Below are 25,043 nucleotides of genomic sequence, written 5' to 3'. Positions count from 1 at the left end.
AAAAGAAAGTTTATGAAATATCTTTGGCAGGCTATGCCCTGCTTTAATACTTTTTTTCCCCTTCTCTATCCTGGTTACAATTGAATATCCTAGAAGAACCGAGGCCTAAGAAATAGTACATATGTCCTCAGAGCAGATATTTGTGAGGGAAAAATCTACCCTAACTCCAAAGGTAAGCCGCCCACTCTTAAATGAACAAAGCAGGATGATTCCACCGCAGCTCTCCTTTCTCACTCTCAAAAAGACTCCAGCAAGTTCTCTGCAACTTGTAGAATTTCCCCTTCTTTTCAGGGCACAAAGAGTACATGCATTCACAGTTCATACCAAAATTCCCTAACTTGTTGTACTTCTCTGTTTATACAGCTGTGTGTCTGTTTTCCCCATTGTGTTCACCACATCTATTGTCTGGTTTTTATTGTGAGCTCCTGGAGGCAAGATATGGAGTCAGTTTAATTTGCTTTGCACAGCTCTGCGTGTGCACACACAGGTGAACACCTGGTGACTGTGCTTGACAGTAATGATTCCTGGCATGACTGGATGCTATATGAAGGAGAAAAATCCAGGCCTCCCCGGTGGCGCAGCAATTGAGCGCTGGTTTGTGAAGCTGCCTGCAGCCTCCACATCCCCGGTTCGATTCCCGGCCTCCAGCGAGGGTCACGCATGGCACGCAGACCTCTCCTGCTGCCCGCTGTTCCCCTCAGCAGTGTATTTCGTCTGTCTGCCTGTTCTGCTCCCCACTATGGTTCTGGTGAATTCTCTCACCCTCCCGCACTTCTGACTGTACCCAGTGCTTGTATAAATAAATAAATCTTTAAAAAAAAAAAAAGAGAGAGAGAAACCCTCCATGAATTAATCAAAGCTGGAGGCTGGAGGCAGTTCCTACGATATAGAGAAATGGATGACAGGGACGATTAGGGAACTGAACAGTGTGGACAAAGGTCAAATCAACAACTAAAGACATATTAAACCTAAGCCTGAAATGCACAGAAAACAAAACTATGTTTATTTGAAGGCTTGCTCTCCACCCCAACCCACCTTTCTCTTGTGTATAACCCATTCTTGCTGGGGTTCCCATCTCAGAGAATCATCTGTCAGGCCTACTGCTATCTATATGAGGCTATTAGATTTTAGACACTCCACAGAAAACTATCAAGTTCACTATATCGTGATATTCTCATTTATTTATGTTTACAATCCAGAGTGGGGGGAAAGTCATTTTCACCAGAATTAATATCTTTCCCACTAATCCCTGCACAAACCCCTTCCAACTTTCCTTTATATCAGTATTCCTCACCGACCCAAGAGGACAGAGACCAGTCATCCTTGTTTCTTAGTTGGGTTAAAAATTTCCAATGCCCATTCATCCCCAAGATTTATCAAAGTCACATCTTCAGAGGAAAAAATGATTGCTGAAAACCCTTCCCTTAGGGAAAGCACAGGAAATGACATTTCATTTAATGCAACAAATATATTCTAGGCACCAATTATGAGTCACTCACTATGTTCTTGGGAAATAAAGGGGAGCAAATCATACACTCAACCTTCAAAATATGTATGTGTGATAAGTTAAAGTTTTGTTAACATTTTAAATATAAGATTGCTTCATTGTGAGGTATTGGTGAAGATTAAATAATATATATGTAGTGTTTACTTGAGCACAAATCTTACCTCATAAGATACCCTCCATAAGTAATAACTATTTATTTTTTTTTTTTTTTGGTGGGATCGTGGGATCCTCGCCGGCGGGTGGGGAACGAACTGGCACTGCAGAGGCTGCTGGCAGCCTCGCAGCCCAGCGCTCAACCGCTGCGCCACCAGGGGAGGCCCAGTAATAACTATTTCTGCTGGAGTTATGGCCTAATTTAGGGTAGTGTGTGTGTGTGTGTGTGTGTGTGTGTGTGTGTGTGTGTGTGTGTGTTTGAAGAGAACTCTATCTGGAAATCAAATTACCTTGGAAATCAAGGTAATTTGATTGTTATGGGGGTAATAATGTGTTTTCACACCTTTCATCCACTAGCATCTAGAACATTGAGGTAAATATTCTCCCACCAAAAATGGAACTCACCCTGTCCTGATGTCCCAAAAGAGTCTGATTCTAATCCTGCTCTTCCTGTGAAGTTTCTGAAGTGTTTCAGAACCTTGATTGTACCAGGCACATAAAGCACATTTTTTTCTTCTTTCTGCTTTTTACTAAGCATGGTCTAGATCAAAGTTATTCCATAAGATAACTGACTACAAAGACATACTTAAAGTTTTTCACACTTATTTCAAAAGTACATGAAATGATTATTCAGTGCATCATTTTAGAGAGTTAATTGTTACTTAATCAGTATCATCAATTAAACTTAAATAGGAATAAATCGACTTCAGGCAAAACTAAGTCAAATTTTATTTACCCAAGACATTTTTTAATCTTTTTTTTAATTGAGGTAACATTGCTTTACACTGTATATGATTCAGAGGTATGGGTTCACTCTTCTTCAAAAATAGGTCATTATACAACACCCACCACCAAGAAACCCATAGTCCTCCACCATAGTTCATTAAGTCCCCTCCACACTTTTCTCTCCACCCTTCACTCTTCTGGAAATCTTAATCCTATGGACATATTTCTACAGAATGGGAGAAAATATTTACACATAATGCATCTAACAAGGGTCTCTATTCTCTATAGAGAACTCATACAACTCAACAAAAAGAAAATAAATAACCCAATTGAAAATAGGCAGAACAGCTAAACAGATACTTGTCCAGAGAGGACATACAGATGGCCAACAGGCACATGAAAAAGCTCACCATCACTTATCATCAGGAAATGCAAATCAAAACCACAATGAGAGACGATCTCATATCTGTCAAAATGGTCCATGTCAGAAGAAAGTCAATGACATATTATTATAACTTGCCCAAAACAAATTGTTTCACAGGTCATCTTAGTTGAGGTATAATGTTCAATCAATCAATTGCTGAATTATTAAGTGTATGGATGAATATCTGAATGGATCATAATACAAATGACAAGGCAGTTGAAAGCAAGGATGTCATAACATAATTAGCTCAAACAAAGGAATTCACTTCTTTTTACTTTTTGGTTCAATTTTAGCATTGTTCTATAATGCCAAATATCTGAATAACTGAAAAGGCATTTCAGTTTCTAGATTCTTGAATATTTACCTTACAAAGTATAACCTATGTCTTTTTCATGAATTCTATTATTTAGAAGGGAGAAACATAGACTCTATCTTCAAAATGTGTGTGTGTGTGACAAGTTAAATCAGCATTATATTCTCAATACTTTACCCTTTCTTAAGTTTTACCCAATGGTTTCATTTGAAAATGCCTATAATTTCACTCTCCATTATTTTCTCATAAAGGATGAGAAAGAGAAACTTCTGGGAAATATTTTATATATTTCTATCTATTGCAAAAAGATGCACCGGAAATGAAAACCTCATTAACCTATTGCATGTCAAATATCATTTAAGTTGTATTTTGACAACTTAGACAATTTTAGACTCCAACCAGTGAAGCTTCTGTTCTTTTCAGTCACCATGTCTCAAACAAGTATGTTGATGTGTTTAATTTCTCACTCCTGTCTTCCATAATCCAAACTAACAAAATCCAAAGATTTGAGAAGTACTTCATATATTTAGCTCTATTTGGTCCTTTCTTCACCTAATCATTTAGACATGGCTTTTTTGAATCTTGTGACCATTGATCACCATCATGAAATTATAACAGATTTTATAAATAAAGGAAAATTAATGTTTTTCTAGGCATAATGTACTAAAAAGAAAGCCACATATCCAGCAATTCTAACTTTCAGTGGGATCGAGTAGAACCATAGGAGATTTGTTTCCTTTTTCTAATTTATCAGGATTTAGTTGTTAATTTAGAATTGATTCTGTTTCCACAGAAATGGTATTCACAGTCCTAGAATTTTATCTGACACTGTACAAACTTCAATTTTTTTCAGTTGAAGGATTAAGAAATTCATTAGGATGGGTGGAGAAAAGGAAATGGACCCTCCCAAGCCCTTCCTCCAGTCCTCCAGTTTTAAACAGCAAAAACCAAACCAATTTTACCACCCCACTGGAAGATAAGAATAACTTCCAGGAACTTCAGGGTACCTCACCCAACTGTCTTTTTCTAAGTCTTGGCATTTATAAACAACTCAAATGCACAGTTTCTCTGGAAATCTGTGCCAATTCAATAGCATTACTGATCAATGAGCATGTATTATGCTCCAGACAATTGTCATAATCAGTAAAGTAAAATATAGTGTCCCTTGAAAATTTTCAGACTACACAGAGGGAAAATGTCAATGAGATAAGAATGGATGTTTCCTTTGTTTTGCTGATTCCTAATTCACCAATTCAGTATTGTATGAAAGAGTAGTCTGTCTTCTCATTGTCTTTACTCATTTGTTGCCCACTTATAAAGATTAAATGAGACTACACAGATAACATAATTAGTAAGGAGACTACCTCCTCCCCCAAAAAATGTTTAATAACGGTGTCTTTCTATTCCCTTCAAGAATCATAAGACTGTAATGAACCTACTTTGTGGAAAAATTCAAAACTTGTGGGGATACATATCAAAACTGAGTATCTGAATATTATATAATTTTGAAATGGTATAGCATATCTATAAATAGCAACTCAGACTTTTCTCATAGGTTTTATAGAAATAGATCTCATTATTGTAGAATCTTGTGAACTTACTTGGCCATTGAGGCCCAACCCCTAAGATTCCTGTCATTTGTAAATGAAAGCAAAAGCAATAACTTTATAACTTCCATGCACCCAAGGCAATGAAGACATTCCTTGTTCTACAGCCTTGCGTTAAACAAGCCTCAAAAGATGAAACCCTGTTTTTCAACTCTGTCTGTGAGGAAGAAAGGTCTTTTGCTAAGACTTGTTCTTCATCCATGTAAATCATGTTTAGCAGCAATTAAAATATTGGTGGGAGGTGCGCATTTTTTCATTTCAAAGTGAGGAGCCTGTTGAGTGGTGGTCACATTTTAAAAATATCTGATTTGACAGGGGAACTCTCATCACATTCCTGAAATAATTTTATGCCATCATGATTTTTGTTTGTGGTTTTCTTTTTTTCAAAATTGAAGCAATGTACTCAACTATAATCAATCAGGACCATCAAAGCTTTTTAAAATGTCCATAAAATTTGCAATTTCTGGTTTTTTAAAATGATGTCCAAAGCTGTTTCTCTTGCACTGTTAAGTTCTATGTTTCAGAAAAACAAAAAAGTATTTGCAAAACATCCAGCAAATATTTATGAAACACCTACCATGTGTCAGGACTAGTTCTGGTTGCAAAGGATATTACAATAAACAAAACAAACAAGAACCTGCTACCAAGGAGGGGTTGGGGAGAGAGGAAGGATTTATGTTGAGTCAGACTACAAATGAATAAAAGTATATAAGTAAGGAAGATATAATTGCTACTATGGAGTTAAGAGAACTATATACCTGAAAATGAAGGGTAGATTTTGGATGGTCAAGAAAACACTCTCTGAGGAAGTATTAATCAAGTTGAGATTTTAATGGTGAAGGGCCCAGTCATACAATGTTTCAGGGAAGACCATTCCCTGCATGAGAAAGCAAAGTTCTGGAAAATGGGAACCAGTTCAATGTTTTCCTAAGAGAAGGTCAGTGTAACTAGAGAAGAAAAACACTAGGGGCTGTGGGAGCAAAAATGGGCAGTAGGCAAAGTACAAGGCATAGAAGACAGAAAAGATGTTTAGGTCTGTTCTAAACATTCTGGAGAACTACTGAGTATGAGACATGGAGGTGTTAAGCAGGACAATGGCATGATCTGATTCACTTTTTCAAAATGCACTCCATCTGCTATATGGAGAGTGCAACAATAGTAGAAGGGCTCTCCTGACTTTATTCACATGTTCAGTGTCCTGGCAGAGACTGAAAAAAGACTGAGTTCCACTGACACTGCTAACTGGAGCCCTACATGTGGCTGCTCCAGCAGGATGGCCTCTGGGTGGTCATACTTCTTACTTGGAAGCTGAGGACCCCAAAGACCATGTTCCGGAAACTAGGCAGCAGCTTGTTGGCCTTTTATGACCCAGCCTCAAATGTCACGGTGTCTGTTCTACTATGCTCTATTAGTCAAAGCAGTCATGAGCCCTCCAAGATCCAGTAAGAGAGAAGACAAAAGCGGGTCAAAAAATTCGTGGCCATGTTTTAAACCTGCATAGGGTATAAAAATTTTTTAAAGACTAAAGCAAACTCCCTTCAACTTTTAAGTTAATTTTGTTCATAAAGTTTTATATGCAAATATTTTAATTATGTAAATTTCCATTGCCTTAAAATTCATTAAGTTATCTTCAAAGTGTCTATGTATAAAATCAAGGACATTATTAATTAATGTATTTGGAGAAATCACTTTATGGTCTTCAGATACTTTAAGTACTATGTGTTGTGGTTACATTCATTTAACTTAATTCTTAATACTTTTAATCCTTAAATTTTCATCAGTGACATATTTGTAAATTCATCTAAAATTTCAGGTTGAACCATATATTTAATTATGCAGTTGCTGCGTGGAAGGAAAAAAAAAGAAATATGATTAAACAGTTCTTGCTTAGTGCTTTACTACATTTCTGGCTCATTCTTCCAAAATAAAGTGAAATACAATGAATTACAAATGATTTGCGTGGTTAATAGTTCCTTTCAGATCTTGCAGATATGCTTGAATATTGAATAATTTGACTAATTTCATAACTGGTTATTGTAGCACTTTTTACAGTATTCTGAATGACAAAGCTAAGAAAAAGTATCATCACATAAAAGCAACAAAAATTCTCTTAATTACTAATTATAATAAAGGGCATTCTTTTGCTTCATAGAGAGGAAAGAACTTTAAACACATGCTGCAAACAAATGATAAACGATGATGTTCATCTCACATTCTAAAAAAATGGCAACTGAGATCTGTTATTTTCTCTGCTTCCAATATTGTATTTTGAAAACTGGTTTTGTCATCTATCTGGGTGTGGAATTGTGAAAGCTGTGCAGAGAAGTAAATTGAATAAGTTATGTGACACACTTCACAGTGATCTTGAAATTTTCTGTTTATCCTATGTATCTTTCTCCTTTTTCATATTTAGTCAAAAATAATTTCAGTAGAAGACTTTGGGCAAGAATCACATTATTTAATGCAGTTAAGCACCATGAAAGCAGGATGTGTATCATCCTTTTTTTTTTTTTCAATATTTTATCTTCAACACTAAGCACTGTGCCTTGCACATAGTAGTGTCTGTGCATATTTACTGTTTTTGGGAAAGGCACAAAGGCATTTTATCAGGCTGCCCCTATTATTCAGTTTGAATCTGGAGAAGCTCTTTTTCAAAGAGGCACTATGTTTGTGGAGAAACTCCTTCCTTATCAGTGTCTGTTACCTGCCAGTCAGTCATACAACCCAAGCAATGGGCTAGAGAAGTCAAGCCCTTGAGTCCACTTACCATCACTGAACTTTATTATTTTTTTTTTATTTTGTATTATTGGGCCATACACGCCCATTTCACTTTATGTAACATTCTTTTTTTTGTTTTAATTTTTTTAAATTTATTTATTTATTTATGCAAGCACTGGGTACAGTCAGAAGCGCGGGAGGGTGAGAGGATTCACCAGAGCCAGAGTGGGGAATAGAACAGGCAGACTGATGAAGAAATACACTGCCGACTGGAGCAGCGGGCACAGCAGGAGAGGTCTGCACACCATGTGGGACCCTCGTTGGTGGCCGGGGATCAAACCGGCGCTGCAGAGGCGCGGGCAGCTTCCCAGCCCAGCGCTCCACCGCTGCGCCACCAGGGGAGGCCCTGAACTTTATTATTAAAGATAATTTGAGAACTCATGACTTTCCAGAGACTAGGTATTCGCAAATCACCAAAGGCCAACCCAAACTTGTGTTTGAATATCCACAAGTTGAGTCAAAGTTAAGAATGTTGCTACACCCACTCACAAGGCCCTAGCACATATTGAAATGGCTTCATAAAGGGGCCTCCCCTGGTGGCGCAGTGGTTGAGCGCTGGGCTGCGAAGGTGCCCGCAGCCTCTGCAGCACCAGTTCGATCCCCGGCCACTGGTGAGGGTCCCACATGGTGCACAGACCTCTCCTGCCATGCACGCTGCTCCCCTCAGCAGTATATGTCGTCAGTCTGCCTATTCTGCTCCCGGCTCTGGCTCTGGTGAATTCTCTCACCCTCCCGCGTTTCTGACTGTGCCCAGTGCTTTTATAAATAACATGGCGCAGCGGTTGAGCGTTGGGTTGTGAAGCTGCCCGCAGCCTCTGCCCTGCCACCGGAGGAGGGTCCCACATGGAGCTCAGACCTCTCCTGCCGCCTGCTGCTCCCTTCAGCAGTGTACCTCGGTCCTTCTGCCTGCTCTGCTTCCCACTCTGGCTCTGGTGAATTCTCTCACCCTCTAGCGCTTCTGATTGTACCCAGTGCTTGTATAAATAAATAAATAAATCTTAAATAAATAAATAAATAAATAAATAAATAAATAAATAAATCTTTTTAAAAAAATGGCTTCATAGGGAAGGCCATGTGTCAGAACCTAGGTCTTGTGATTTGGAAACACTAGAAATTTATAGACTTTCAGCAGCTGGAAGACATTCATGTACTTTTGCATTCAGTATCAAATACCAAATACAGATAAACTCTAGAACTATACTCTCCAATGAGACAGTAATAGCCACAAATAGATATTTAAATTCAAATTCATTAATTAAAATAAAATAAAACTGAAAATTCAGTTTCTCAATAGTATTAGCCACATATCAAGTGCTCAATAGCCCTATGTATCTGTGACTACTGTTTTCAAGCATGCAAATATAGGACATTCCTGGTATCACGGAAAGTTTTATTGAATGCCAGTACTCTAGAATATATCATGTATATGACATTGTAGAAATTCAAAGCTGGAAACCCAATTCTGCACTTCTTTCCTCATCAACCAACCTGGGTTTTAAAATCTTGTTATTTATCTACATGGTTGATGTTCCTGTTTAAATCTTTTTGAATAACAAATATAGATATTATTTCCTAGATAAGATCCTGTGAAATACACCAAAACAAAGTAAGGAATACCTGTTATCCAAAACACAGAGTTATATTTCTGAAATTCAGTTGAAGGGTGGAGGGAGAAGTCCCACATGATTTGTTTAAAGTACAAATTCTAGATGATTTATGAAGTATATTCAACTAATTAAATTGCATCAAAAGCTAAAATGGAAATTACCAAATTAAAGTCCTACTAGACCCGATTTGATATATAACTCAGAATAATTTCTAACTCAATTATGGCTGTACACAAATTAGATGAGAAATGTTTTGCGATAGTTTGCTCTTCTTAAATAACCTTAGTTTTCTCCCTGAGATTCTACTTTAATTTGCTTCCTCTATAGCAGATGCCCAATTCCATTTTAAATTATCTTAAATTTATATTAGTGGGTGCTAAATTAAAAAGAACCTAGCACATAATATAACCATAACATGTAATAAAGATGTGCAATACTTTGTTTATTTGGATTAAAAAACACTATACACACATATAGCATGTGTATAAAAACAAGTAATTGCACACTTGCATATAGAAAGACAAAAATATTCTCTCTCATACTCAGCATATATGGATCTGTAATGTCTCCTAAAGGTACACTGAAATTTTGGTAAATAATAGCATTTTTTATTGACATGTGTATTTATAGACTCCCATTGTATCCTTTCTCCTAGGATCCCAAAATGATACACTTTGATAATAATTCAGTTTCTTGTTGTTTTTCCAAATGAGTAAAAGGAGTCTTTTTTTCTCCTACTTCAGAAGCTGTTCTGGAAGTAGAGTAACAACTGGTGAAGAGACAGAAACCAGTTGCAGGCAAGCCACAGAGGGCACAAGCAAGGCCCTGTGTCCTGATCCTGAAAGCCGGCCAAGTCTAAATGTAAGTGTGAGAAGCGTGAAGGAGGGGTGCAGTGGCAAGCCATGGCAGGCATAGGTCAGAAGTAGCTGTCAACAGGGGCAGTTGGCAGATGGTTGGGTATCTGGCCTGCCTAGAGTTCCTATCTTCCATCCCCATCTCCACTGCTGCAAAAGCCTTGAGACCATCGCTACTAATGCCAGGTTTTAAATCCCCCATACTAAAATACATGTGCAGAGTGTGATTCTAGCTGATTTTTAAGTCCAGGCATGTTGAACAGAGTTTTAAAATAATCATTTCCATAGGACCTGACTAGGTATCCAAGTGTTCACCAGATGCTAGCAGCTAAGATTTTGCAGAGGAAAATTGCTAACTTAAGCTTCTTTTCATGATTCAGCAGAAGGTTTTAAGTAATAAAAGATCTGGAGATTTTTAAAATAAATAACTCCAGTGCAAATGGGAAAATTAAAATAATCTTATCATCTCCCAGTCATGTCTACATGTGCTTTTCTACTATTATCAAATTTCTCTTAATTGGGCCAATTTTTTCTGGCTGATATTTTATAGTTTTAAGTTATAAGTTGTAATGAAGAAATGATTCCTTTCAGATGACTGATGTGACATGTACTAAATGTTCCTAAAGACAATCTGGTATGAAGCAGAGCATGATATAACAACTATGGTTTTATTCACATATGATATTGAATATATCCACAGTGGAAAATAATAACTGCGCCAAAATTATTCCTCAGTTGATCTCTCAGTAGAAACAAAATTAAAATACAAAGTACATCATTAACTTTTGAACTCTGATGGGAAGGAAAAAAAACATCCATTTCTGACAAGCAGACATTATCTCATAGTATCCACAGCCATCCTATGCTATTACCATTGCCTGGTCTTAAGTGTGACTTTTGGACACACAATTCAATATTTCCTAACATATAATGGTACAATGGCCTCATATGGTCTATTTAATTTTATTTAGTAATTAAAAGAGTAAATAGTTAAGATTCCTCAGATTTTTGGGGTTTTTGCTAGGGATACATTTGAGCAAAAAGAATAGCACAGCATATAGTCCTATAGTTAATGCCATGTGACTACATCCTATCTAGAATGAATCCATTTAGAGTTCCCTGAGAAATGCAAATACATTAATGATTTTCTTAAGGTATCACATTTTTACTATCAGTACCACCACTAATTATTTTGACCAGACTCCCCTAAGGCCAGATGTTAATCAAAAAAAAAATTTATAATACAAAACTGCTTAATAAAAAAATATATGTTCATTTAAACAATAGGTTATAGGACTCAAATTGATCAATTATTTTGGAAAAAGTGATAAAAGAGGCATGACTTGGGTTACATTTATAATGTCAGAGTAAGGCTCTGAACTCAATCCAGAGAAAATTTATAATTGTTGCAATGAACAACAGGCTCAGCTTCTGGATTTCTTGTAACAAAATCTTGCTGCCAAGGGCATTGATGGGTTCACCCAGTAAAAAATTACAATAATAATGTTAAAATAAATCATAAAAATGCATAAGGCAGATATTAAAAGGTAGAGGAGAGAAATTGCCTACAAATTCATGGGGGAAATATCAAAAATACATTTTAAAGGGGGTTGTAATTGTACGGGGAATATAAAAATAAAAATTAAATAAAAAATACATTTTATTGGACTTTTGAAAAATTAAGCTTGTTTTTAACTAGGGTGCAAAAGTAATAAAATGTAAACGTTACTCAATAAACTGTTTCATTCAGTGGTCAACAGCAATGATACAGCAAATGAAAATAAAAGTCACATTTATTCAACATGGTCACCATTTCAGGCAGGTCCAAAGCTCATATCTGATACTTCTCTAGTAATAATCAGCTGAAAGTCATTTTTTACAAGAATTTTTGATTGCAAAAGAGTAAAGAACTTTTTGATAACATGTCTTCTCGATGCAAATGAACTTGGTTTACCCTTAATTTTACATAGTATAAACCATAAATGTTTTGTGTGGTTCTGAAGTTCTACAAAGAAATTCACTTTAAAAAAAAAGGAAATATTGTGATAAAAAAATAGAAATATTGTGATAATCCTCTATGTGCCTTCCCAAAGTAAAGAATATAACTTTTGAAACTATTTTTGAGTAATCTAAAATTTTCCTTCTGACCATCTTTTTACTCTGTGAAAATATAGATTACTGAATCATATATCATAGATATGTTGGTAGGCAGATTCCATATTTTCATCAGATAAACAACATATTTCAAAATGACAATTAGCAAAGAAACAAACTCCTTTGCTTGTTAAAATGCCTAAGGTGCCTTACACACACTAAATACTAAATAATGAGGATTGAACTGAATCATTCTCATTTTCTGTTCAGAGATTAATGTGTCTCTTGCATTCACATTAGGAAGGTGGTGTCTCACACATGGGAATTAATGAGCTACATTTGTAACCAAAAATATCCATGGAAAACCTGCTGTATTGATCCGTATATGTTTTATTAATCAAGTCCACTAAGGAAGGGCTTTCTTGTGGTGTACTATATTTTAGAAATAAATAGAGTAGGGAAACCACAGTTCAGTTTAGAAGTTGTTTGAAACTTTGAAGAATGTGGGTTTTTATATAATATGACAGCAATAAAGTCCAATTCTTAATGGTTGTCATTCTGATATATAAGTATATAAATATCCTGTATCTTTAATTTTACTGCAGAACATTATGACAGTGGCCAAGAAGACCCTGACTAATCAGTTTGGAATTTACTCCTTACTGCCACTCTCTTCCTTCCTCCATTTTTTAAATAAAAAGGGTTAGGGGAGATTTTTTTTTTAAGTTAACTTGGTATGAACAGCCTTTAGTTGAAGCAGATGGTTGGAAGTCAGAAGCTACAGATTTTATCCTTAATTCTCCTACAAACTTAGAATGTGGCCTTGGATGAGTCATGAGAGTAAATCTACAATAAAAAGGATAAGAATGACTTACATGCGTATGGGACCTTATGATCTGACAGACCACTTTCACATATAGTATCTTATTTGATCTTCCCTACAGCCTCCTATCAGGAGTATGGCAGTTATTAACAACCTCCATTATTAGAGAGTAGAGGTTTAAGATCCAGAGAATCTAAATCATTTGTTAAGAGACACAGCAATATTAATTGTCAGAGCCAGGAACAGTCATATAGTATGACTTCAAGCTGATCTTGGTCTCTTTTCCTCTTTACCACACTGTCACAATGGTGCCTTCAAAGTCAGAATAACCAGAGCTGCACTGTCGAACATGGTAATATGAGCCACATGTGAGGTCTGAGTGCTTGAAATGGGGTCAGTCCCAACTGAGATGTACTGTGAGTGCAAAATACACACCAATTTCTAAGACTTTAAGTGAAAATAATGTCAAGTATCTCAGTGATACTTTTCACATTTACAAACATTAAAATGATATTTTGGATATCAAGTTAAATAAAATGTATCATTAAAATTAATCTGACCTATTTCTTTTAACTTGTTTAATGTAGCCATTAGGAAATGTGAGGTTACCTACCTGGCTCAAGTTTCATTGTTTCTCTTAAAGAGTGCTGGACTAGGGGATTCCAGTCTTCAAAACCCACAACACAGATTTTACAGTATTTGGATTCATTTAAGTACCTATCTTGATGTGGCTGAGACAAATTCCCAGAGGCTCTGTCAAACAGAGAAGCACAAATTAGAAGCAAAGACTGGGTCATTCACACATATCTTTCCACATGTAGAGGAAAAGTCAGACTTCATCAGTTGATGCCTCGAATTTCTCATTCATCACCAGGGCTCATTTTATACTTGCCGAATGCCTGAAAGGTTTAAAGTAAAAGTACCATAGGAAGAAGTAGAAATAATATTTACAATGCTGCAATTTCAAAACATGTTGTCTTACAACACCTTATTTTACAATATCCCCATGAACAATCTAAGTGAGTGAGACATTAGGTAATATAAAATAGGTAAGATAAGTATATATAAATTTATCATAAAATATAGTATTTTTCTACTATCAACTCTCTTAGATATTTTAGAAAAAATCCCTAAAGAAATACCTTATAAAAAAATCTAACCATAAGTGCTCAGGAAAAAAATAGCTTCCTATTAAGGGAAAAAAAATGTATATAGTATAAAAGAGCCCAAATCACTGAAAGTTAATCTACCTGGAATTTTCTACATGGGCTGAAGCACTGTTCTAAGAGTTAGAGTAAGATTACTTCATTGAGGAATTTGACATTTAGCAACAGAGAGCAGAACTAAAGCTCTCACCATTACTCTCTCTACTTCAATGCTATTTGAAATCACAACAATCTCAGAATATTTGGGGTTGACCCCTTTTATTCATTTCAACTCCACAAATGCTTATCTATTAAATGGACCAAGAACTATCCTAGACACTGAAAGGACAGTGAACAGTAAGAACAGAGCTGTCTTCAAATAGCATACAAGATGATAAATTTGTGTTGATATTTTTGAAAAATACATACCTATAAACAAGATTATATAAAGAAGGAGTCACTCTTTCTAAAAATTTCTTTAGGTTACAATGGAAATCTGTGTAGCACAGTCGCCCAGGGTGTTAAAGCTTACTAACTATTGCTTAGAAAGCAAAGGTCTCGTTAAAAAAAAAAAAACCTGTGTGGGACATATTTCAGAGATTTGCTTTCCTCTGTATATTATACCTACCTGGAGAAAAACAGCCTGAAATTGCCTCAAATATTTCTGGGAATAAAAAGGGATAAAAACAAACTACAACAAGAGAACCAAATAAAAATAATACTGAAAATCCCAAAATAGTTAAAACTAAAGTATTTTGTAGTTTTCTATACAATAATGGTAATTTGTTGTCTTTAAGGAAAGATAGATACTTGGTTAGAAAAGCTAAATATAAATACAATTTTGAAAGAAGATCTCAAAGGGTAAGTGTAATGTATTGCCAATTTCTTAATATTTATGCTTACCTAGGATAAAATAAAAAGAAAAATACTAGCAATAGCCAACTGACAGAATTGTAGGTAGTTCTATATCCATATTTATCTTTTCTGTAATAATTCCAGAATAAACATATGGTGTTTCTATAACAGATAAGTAGAAAAATTATTGTAATCAACTCCAAAATTTAATACAAATGAAAAAGGCAGTAACTTCCTGAGGGATAGAAAATGCAAGTTTTGGTCTCAATCACAAAATTAATAATAATAACAATACATTTTATAAGTTTGTATCTTCAGGTGTTAATTCCCTTTCCTTCCCTTTGATTTGAAATTAAGCAACCTATGGGCTATTCAACTTCTTTAGACAAGGAAAGTAAAATTTGGATTAGGGTTTATAGATTTTCTTGAGAAAGTAGTTTACCCTCAGTTTTTTTTCTTAAGGTGATTATAATATAATTTTTTTTATAATAAATTTTATTTTTATATTCCCCATACAATTGCAACCCACCCCCATTCTGATCCCAATCCCTCCCCTCCCACCCCCCACCCCCCAAAAAGTGTCTCTGGTTCATAGTTTTTTGTTGATTTTGATTTTCACTTTCTTATAGTTATTCATTTTCCTGGACCCTTATTTAAGTTTTCTAGATTCCTGCTATGAGTGAGACCATCCGGTATTTTTCTTTTTCTTTCTGGCTTATTTCACTGAGCATGATCCCTTCCAGTGCCATCCATGTTGCTGCAAATTGCATGTGTTTATCTTTTTTGAATGCTGAGTAACATTCCATGGTATATATGTACCACATCTTCTTGATCCAGTCATCTATTTTTGGGCATTTGGGCTGTTTCCAAAGCTTAGCTATTGTAAATAGAGCTGCTATAAACATAGGGGTGCAGGTGTTCTTTGGAATTGATGTTTCTGTGTCCTTTGGGTAAATACCTAGGAGTGGAATTGCTGGATCATATGGAAGCTCTATGTTTAGTAGGTCAAGAAATCTCCACACAGCTCTCCATAGTGGCTGGACCAGTTTGCACTCCGACCAGCAGTGCAGGAGAGTTCCTTTTTCTCCACACCCTCGCCAACATTTGTTGTTGCTAGTTTTTTTAATATGTGCCATTCTCACTGGTGTGAGATGGTATCTCATGGTAGTTTTGATTTGCATTTCCCTGATTACAAGTGATGTTGAACATTTTTTCATATGCCTGTTGGCCATTTGCATTTCCTCTTCAGAGAAGTTTCTTTTTAGCTCTTCTGCCCATTTTTTGACTGGGTTATTTTTTTTTTTTTTTAAATATTAAATTTTATTTTTATATTCCCCCATACAATTGCAAACGCCCCATTCTGACCCCAATCCTTCCCCTCCCGCCCCCCACCCCCCAAAAAGTGTCTCTGGTTCATAGTTTTTTGTTGATTTTGATTTTCACTTTCTTATATTCATTTTCCTGGTCCCTTATTTAAGTTTTCTAGATTCCTGCTATGAGTGAGACCATCCGGTATTTTTCTTTTTCTTTTTGGCTTATTTCGCTGAGCATGATCCCTTCCAGCGCCATCCATGTTGCTGCAAATTGCATGTGTTTATCTTTTTTGAATGCTGAGTAATATTCCATGGTATATATGTACCACATCTTCTTGATCCAGTCATCTATTTTTGGGCATTTGGGTTGTTTCCAAAGCTTAGCTATTGTAAATAGAGCTGCTATAAACATAGGGGTGCAGGTGCTCTTTGGAATTGATGTTTCTGTGTCCTTTGGGTAAATACCTAGGAGTGGAATTGCTGGATCATATGGAAGCTCTATGTTTAGTAGGTCCAGAAATCTCCACACAGCTCTCCATAGTGGTTGGACCAGTTTGCACTCCCACCAACAGTGCAGAAGAGTTCCTTTTTCTCCACACCCTCGCCAACATTTGTTGTTGCTAGTTTTTTTAATATGTGCCATTCTCACTGGTGTGAGATGGTATCTCATGGTAGTTTTGATTTGCATTTCCCTGATTACAAGTGATGTTGAACATTTTTTCATATGTCTGTTGGCCATTTGCATTTCCTCTTCAGAGAAGTTTCTTTTTAGCTCTTCTGCCCATTTTTTGACTGGATTATTTTCTTTGTTGTTGCTGAGTCTCATCAGCTCTTTGCAGATTTTTGTGATCAGTCCTTTACCATTAGTGTTGGGTGCAAAAATGTTCTCCCAGTTGGTGGGGTTTCGCTTTGTTTTTGTTATTGTCTCTTTTGCTGTGCAGAAGCTCTTTAATTTGATGTAGTCCCAGCTGTTTATCTTTGTCTTCACTATCACTGCTTTGGGTGATGTGTCTGTAAAGATGTCTTTGATATGTAAATCACGTAGTGTTTCGCCTATATTTCCTTCTATGTATTTTATGGTTTCAGGTCTTATGTCTAGTTCTTTAATCCATTTTGAGTTGATTTTTGTGTATGGTGTGAGGTAGTGGTCAAGCTTCATTCTTTTGCATGTAGCGACCCAGTTTTCCCAGCACCATTTATTGAACAAACTTTCTTTGCTCCAATGCACAGTCTTTGCTCCTTTGTCAAAGATTAGTTGACCATAAATCTGTGGGTTTATTTCTGGATTTTCTATTCGATTCCATTGGTCTGTATGTCTGTTCTTGTTCCAATACCATGCAGTTTTGATGATTATGGCTTTGTAGTATAGTTTGAAGTCTGGGAGTATGATGCCTCCATTCCCTTCTTTTTTTTTCAGGAGAGCTTTGGCTATTCGGGGTTTTTGGTGATTCCATATGAATTTCATCAATAATTGTTCTATTTTCTTTGTTGTTGTTGAGTCTCATCAGCTCTTTGCAGATTTTTGTGATCAGTCCTTTATCATTAGTGTTGGGTGCAAAAATGTTCTCCCAGTCAGTGGGGTTTCTCTTTGTTTTTGTTATTGTCTCTTTTGCTGTGCAGAAGCTTTTACCCTCAGTTTTAAACATGAGTCTGAAAATTAAAATTGCACTATAAGCTGTTAAAGCTCAAAGTTGTTACTGCACCAATGGGAAAAGCAGAGCATCACATAAAGTGCAACTTTCCTCCTTAAAACCAACTAACCAAAGATCAAATTCTACTTGATTCTGCTTAAAACTGGTCTTAATCTTAGCCCCTGAAGATCTGTAAAATGCTGCATGGGAATGTATCATAAAAATCACATCTTTGAGCTTGATCGGGTCTTAGTGATCCTAAAAAGTGAAATATAGAGCTATTTTAGGCATCCCCTTTAAAATCCTGATAACCTCATTTGTAAACAACACTAACATTTTACTACAAAGAAAACTCGTAGAATTGATCCTGCCATTTTGTCATTAAAGCATATTTCACAGACCACTAGAGCTGAAAAGGGCCATTCAATTCAATACCAGTATTTTGCAGATGGGAAAATTAAGGAGCAGAAAAGTTATTTTCTCAGGAAAAAGGGAAATTACTGAAAAATATCCCAAAGATTCCAGGAATTTCTGGAAGTTTACCTAGGAACAGTTAGGCATTTCCAATCCTAACAGAAGTTTATAAATTGGATTTTTTTTTTATTTGGTTATGGGTACTCCTGGGTAAGGAAGGGGAGATGCGGACATTGACTACTACTCATTTGGCACATGAAAAGCACCTTCAAAGTGAATGCTTATAAAGTGAAAAACAAAAGATATCACAAAGCCAGTGATTTCAAACCAGACCACTCATGCATTACTCATCTTCCTTTCTTCAAGTCAAATAATTGAAATGCGCTTTTCTTGCCACTTCTCACACACAAATGATCTATTCTCATAAGAAACTGCCACTTCAACAGTTGCTAATAGACCAAAGACTAATGGGATATTCATTCCTGGAGTTAAAAAAGGAAGGATGACAAAATCCTTCTAATTTTATACATTTATGAAAAACATGCTTACTATAAAATTGTACATATTAAAAATATAGTCCTTACACCCCCCCCAAAAAAATACATACTTACTAAGCATTACCGAAATTATCCTAGAACAATGCTCTTTTTCTAAGTTTAATGTCTGTCTAAGACTTGATAGCAGGGAAAATACAACAGCATATGGTTTCTATTATCATCTGTAAAATAGGATGAGTAGATTCTCACAAGGTTGTTTAAGAATCAAATCAATGAATAATAGGTATAAAATGCTTAGTACACTGCTTGGCAAGTGGTTCTAATCAATCAGTGTCAGTTGTTATTGTATATAGAAATGTTAGGATTATTTATAATATGGTAACTCCCCTACATACACCCAGCCCCACATTCGAACTAATCTCTTGTGATACCCCACTCTGTTTTATGAACCCAAGTCTTCACACATGCTGATCCTGATCCCCATCTTCAAATGTGCTTTCCCTACTTTTTCATCCCATTAACTCTTACCCATCAACCAAAATTTAGTTCTGAAGCTTTTTCTTCTTACCTGTCTTCCCTAACCCCTACACCTGACTTAGTTGTACTCATTCAATCCCCAGGACACCCTGCAGATACGTCTCTCCCAGCCATTGAGAACATGACATTTTTCACTTGTTTCTCCCTCACTTTCAGCACAACAACACACACAGCACATACACACTAGACTGAAAATGCATCAACATTCAATGAACCATATGCACATTTTTGTATCCTTACATGTAAATGTCTTTTCAGATGAATGAACCAAATCCTATGTAATTAAATATGTGGGGGGTTTTCTTTATCAGTATGTATCAGTTTACAATGTATCCCAAGTGCCCTTAGCTTTGAAGGGAAAAGGGGAGAAGGCTATGGGGGGGATAACTGGTAGGGAGAAGGGGTAGCTAGGACTTGGCATCCCTAGGGCCTCACTGTAAAAACCTCACCCTTGTGCTTTCAGAGAGCCATTTAATTTCTTTGGATCTCAGCTTTCTTTCCAGCACAATTTGAGGGTTGGGTGAAATATTCTCTAAAGATCTGCCCAGCACCGATGCAAAACATTGGTTCATCTCAGTCATTCCTAAGTGTTAACAGGTGTCAGGATAATCAAGAGGGCTTTTTAAAACACTGAACCCTGGATGGTAGGCCTGAGAAGGGGTCCAAGAATTAACCAGTTTCTTAGTGATTCTAAGGCTGATGGTGGGGGGATCACATTTTGAAAACCACTGATTTATATTCCTTTTAAAAAAGATGTGTTTATTAATTCATATAAAAGCTGGGGTGTAGGCCAGAGGTGTAGGGGGTGAGAGGATCCATCAGAGACAGACTGGGGAACAGAACAGGCGGACTGACTGAAATACACTGCTGAGGGGAGCAGTGGATGAGACAGGAGAGGTCTGCTGTGCCATATGGGTCACCTTCCCTGGCCGGGGATCGAACTCATGCTGCAGTAGCTGCAGATTGCCTCATAGTGCTGATGCTCAACCAACCCCTTGTGCCACCAGGGAGGCCCCTGATTTATTCTTAAAGCAGGATCTATTGCAACATGATCAGTTATCACCTGGCCAAGAACACCCCTAATATGCAAACTCCCAATAGAAGGTAGGTAAGTAAACTCAGTCTTCTGTCAGGCTGTCATCAGGAGTCCCAAGAGCACCCACAGAAGGAAAAGTTTGCTGACTGTTAACAGTTTTGTTAAAGGCCCATCTTGAGGGGAAGGAGCCACCTGAGTTCTCAATGTTGCTCAGGCACAGAAAATAAATTGCAGCATTTGACCCATCTGTTAAAAACATGAAGTCACGATGGATCACAATTGCTCTCTAGTGGCAACTTTGGATACTGCATTGAGAGGCACAGAATGAAGATGCTTTCTCTTGGAAACTGTTTTTGGTGTCTTGTTTTGGTTTTGATTTTATAAAGCTATGTTAGAATATGAATCTCTAAGAACATGATGTGATATATTCTAATCTTAGCTACATCTTTATCCAGGTATTGTAAAAATAGATATTTATATCATTTACTAGGTGCTGGGCACTGTTCTAGTATTTTATTTATGCTCAGTTATTCACAATAACCCAATGAGATAAACACAATTATTATCCCATTTTATAGACAGCAAATGTAACTGTGAATGTACAATGAAGTTAACAGACTTGCCAGAGGTTTCCCAGCAAACTGGTAGAGCTGGAATTGAACATACAAAGCTCCTGAGGAGTTAGTACTCTAGCCAACCTCTTGTGTCAGCAATTTAAAATAGTTCTTAATTAATTGGCAATCAGTCCTGAGAAATGAATCTGCAGAATTTTATAAACTACATACTAAAGCAACATTTTGTTATTCTTTCAAATGAAATCAGCTCAATTTCAATAATCAATGTTTCTTCCCTCACAATAAATGCAATCTATTTCATGCATGGAAGGGATCATGCTCAGCAAAATAAGCCAGAAAGAAAAAGAAAAATACTGGATGGTCTCACGCATAACAGGAATCTAGAAAACTTAAATAAGGGACCAGGAAAAAGAATAACTATAAGAAAGAAAATATCAAAATCAACAAATAACTATGAACAAGAGACACTCTATGGGGAGTGGGGGGTGGGGAAAGGAGGGCTTGGGGTCAAAATAAGGGCGTTGTAATTGTATGGGGAATATAAAAATAAAATTTAAATTAAAAAAATAATAGAAGTCTACAGTAAATATAAAAAAAAATCAAAATGGAATTAGTTTCCAAATGACTATGCAACCTTGGATAACTTGCTTAACCTCTCTAGGCTCACTTACTTTATCTATAAAGTGGAAAAAATTAAATATGGTTTATCTGGTTTGGGAGTTCCTTAAAGCCAACTTAAATGTTAGAATAACTGCTCAAGTTATCCAGCGAATGATTACAAGCAAACAGGAAGATGACAGGCAGTAACCATATCTGTTTTTCTCAAGTTGTCCCACATGTGGAAAAGGAGACAAGACTGCAGATTTGATTTCATGGTCTAGTGTCCAGAGATGCTAGCTGTAAACAGTAGCACACAGCATTTGCAGAGGAGTAAAGAGCCCAATCAGAGAAATCTGTTCACTCCTCTTCTCGGATGCTGCACTTGGCCTGTGCACCTTCACCCTGCACCACAGAGCTGTCATCCTGCTTCCAGGAGTCCTCACCAAAGACCTTCTGCAGCAGGGAAGTCTTATCTTTGCCTGTGGGTGAAGGTGCAACCCCTTCATTACAGACTCTTTCATGAGATATTTACTTCGATTTTAAAAATCTGGTCCCTTCTAATCCTTTTAGCTCCTTATGTAAGATTTCTCACCTACCCAACCACTTCTTACCTCTATAAATCAAACACTACAGGATGGTTATCAAACCAAAGTACTAGTGGGTTTCTTTGTACTTATGTGTGTATAATATGACTAAGATCTGCTGATATAAAGATTCAAGATAATGAAAGAAATAAACACACACTACTGAAGAATAAAGGATAATAACTGAAGTACACTAAAGTAGCACTATCTCACTTTAGTACATTTTTTTCCTTTCATCCTAAATATTTGCATGTAATTAACCATCACAACAGACCCAGAATTAGGCTAGATAAATTTGATTATCAATTTCATTCAAGCAATGAAGGAAACTGAAACACAGAAATTTTAAACAGCTTGTGCCTGGCACCGCACTGTTTTATGTTTCGGGGATTTAGCAATGAAACCAAAAATGACATTCCGCCTTCAGAGCTTATGCTCTATCTAGTTGGACAGAAGACAATACACATACAAAAAAAAAAAAAAAGAATATGCAATACAGTGAAGAAAAATCAAGTAAGGTCAAGATATGGAGAGTGATGGGGGCTTAAGAGTATGCTTAAAACTGGGTGAATGGGGTAGGCCACTTGGAGAAGGTGACATTTGACCAGAGGTGTGGAGGAGGCTGGGTTGTGCAAAGATCTATAAAGCAGTTTCAGGTAGAGGGAACAGCAAGTGGGAAGTGCCAGGGTTGGGAGCCAACTGGGCTATTGGGCTATTCCAGGCGATCATGGAAACCATTGACTAGAGCACAGTCACAAGGGAGGGAATGTCTAGAAAGAGGGCAGAGCCAGATCACACAAGCCTTGCACATTGTGGTAGAAGCTCAGTATTTAACAGGTTTCTAATTGGCATAATTTGGTACACTATTTTGAGGGGCTAAGATGCAACTTCCATTAATTTATATGGAAAAATTTTAAAAATTTCCAGACCCCTAAAATTACCTACCAAATTAGACCAAATATAGTAGGAATGCTCTCCTTTTGCATAAGAGGGAAACTTACACATGATATCAGGCTAGGGAGGTTCCAGAATCTTTAGGAAAGTCACCATTCTGTAAGAACAAGCCATGTGTAGCGATGCTATTGGGCCACCACAAGGGATGGGTGAAATGGAACCTTGAACCACACAATCAGTCTGATGCTGTCATGTTTCTAGATTTTTTTGGTTTTGTATGAGAATTCCAAAGACCCATGACTAGAGAATTATAAAATCATGCCTTCTGTTTAGGACATATTTATATATATGAAAAATGGAAGGTTGGTTCTCCATTCTTTCAAGAAGTTCAAGGTAAAAGTCCACGGTTCAGTTCAAAGAAATGTTAAGTGTCAGTCTGAGATTTATACTCTTGAGAAAGAAAGGAGGAAAAAATGTGCTTGCTGTGGGAGCCAGTGGCTCTTTTGTGGGAACCAGGGTCTTGAACTTCTCGGCAGCTATGTTATACAGACCTTGGCCTCAACAATGTGGGGAGTGCCATCACATCACCCATGCATGATTGATAAGAGCAAGCAAATATTTTTGGGGTACAAAGGCTTAGCCAAAATCACCAGTACATCTAGGATAGAGCCAAAACTAAATAAACAGTGGTTTAAAAAAAAAAGAACATAGAAATTGTTTGACGCATATGCAGAGAAAACTGAAGGGGCACCAAATTCCAAGGAAATGTAGTTCCTTTGTCAAGTGCCCCCTTATACAGAGAAGGCCTCCTTTTCAACATTTCAGCTTGCTAATGGATGCTAATTAGTTACGATCATTTTAATAGAAGAAGAAATGAAATTCTAATGGCATGTCCTTGTATCCACTGTTCGAGAGCCTTGAATCTAAAACTACTTAGAAATGTGTATAAGTCATTCTAAAGTGAGAAAATGAGTAAGATACATTTCAGTAGAAGACCAAGGGGAGATAATAAATCTTTCCTTTCTCCCTTTTTGGTGACATTACACTTTAAAAATAGGTGTGGAGAGGAGCCCGAGGGAGGAATTTCAGTTAGGTTAATCTACTTACAAATAGATTGTCTTCCAGGATACAAGAGCCTTTGGCAAATAATGGTTGGCACATTCTTCCTAAAAGGTAAAAGCCCTTTTTTTTTTTCCATTGGCAGGTTTTAAATGACGCTTACGGGTGTCAGGCAAACTTTCCAACCATAGCCAAAAGTAGGTTAGTCCAAAACACACAACATCCCCAGCCAGCTCAAGATCAACAAAAAGTTAAGCCTGAGGATTATAGGATGTTAATTGTGAGACATAATTCCAAGACATTTATGGCTCCATGAACTGAGCAGAGCTACTCTTGAGTATTATAAGTACTCCTTGCAGTAGGACTGTTGCTTATACTTGATGCAAGTACTGAGAATCACAGGTTAGTTACATTCTAGCCATTAGGAACATAGTTAACTGAAGCAAACTTGTAGAAAAATGTGGATTTCTGGTCCCTCTCCAAGCCTATCTAGTCAGTCTCCCTGGGGGAAGAGATTGGGAACAAGGAAGACCAGCCAGCAAGTAAGATGCAGATGACCTAAAAAACCACACAATGAGAATCATTGCCTGGAAAGAGCTTCCTGAAGTCAGGGTTCCTTCCCCACAACTCAACATTCCCCACACCTGGCAATGGAACCTGGTAGATGCTCAATGAACATTTAGTGAATAAAAAGTGGCTAGCGTTTATGGATACCAGGCACCGTTCTAGGCCCTCTACACAGATTAACTCATTTAATCCTCACAATAAAGGACTGTTATTAGTCTTGACACTTGCTGGGCACTCTGCCTACACACTGTCCAGAGCATCACATGGCTCCTTTGTTAAAGTCAACTGCCACCTCCCTGGGAAGACTCTCCCCCACTGCCTATGTAAAGAAGCATCAATTCCACTCCCATCCCATCACAGAATCCTGTTCCTTTTTGCTATAGGACTTGACTCTATCTAAAACGATCTGCTTTGGTTTATTATCTGGTTCCCTCCACTAAGCTCTATGAG

At 36.9% G+C, this 25,043-nt stretch overlaps 1 protein-coding gene across 2 annotated transcripts in view; it reads left to right on the top strand.

The window, feature by feature from the left end:
* COL8A1 (collagen type VIII alpha 1 chain) overlaps positions 1 to 25,043 on the top strand; it is a 142,525-nt gene that overhangs the window by 78,956 nt on the left and 38,526 nt on the right. Inside the window, exon 2 of one of the 2 annotated variants that reach the window (XM_037525659.2) lies at positions 9,859 to 9,976. The exons of the other annotated variant lie outside the window; for it this stretch is intronic. The gene's annotated coding sequence lies outside the window, so the exon portion shown is untranslated. The remainder of the gene's footprint in view (positions 1 to 9,858; positions 9,977 to 25,043) is intronic. 2 annotated transcript variants of the gene reach the window in all.

This window comes from Talpa occidentalis, unplaced genomic scaffold (genome assembly GCF_014898055.3).
Source record: "Talpa occidentalis isolate TD23 unplaced genomic scaffold, MPIMG_talOcc4v2.1 talOcc4.4, whole genome shotgun sequence".
Lineage (NCBI taxonomy): Eukaryota > Metazoa > Chordata > Mammalia > Eulipotyphla > Talpidae > Talpa > Talpa occidentalis.
Note: the sequence above shows the minus strand (reverse complement) of the source record. Positions and strands in the feature narration are given on the sequence as shown.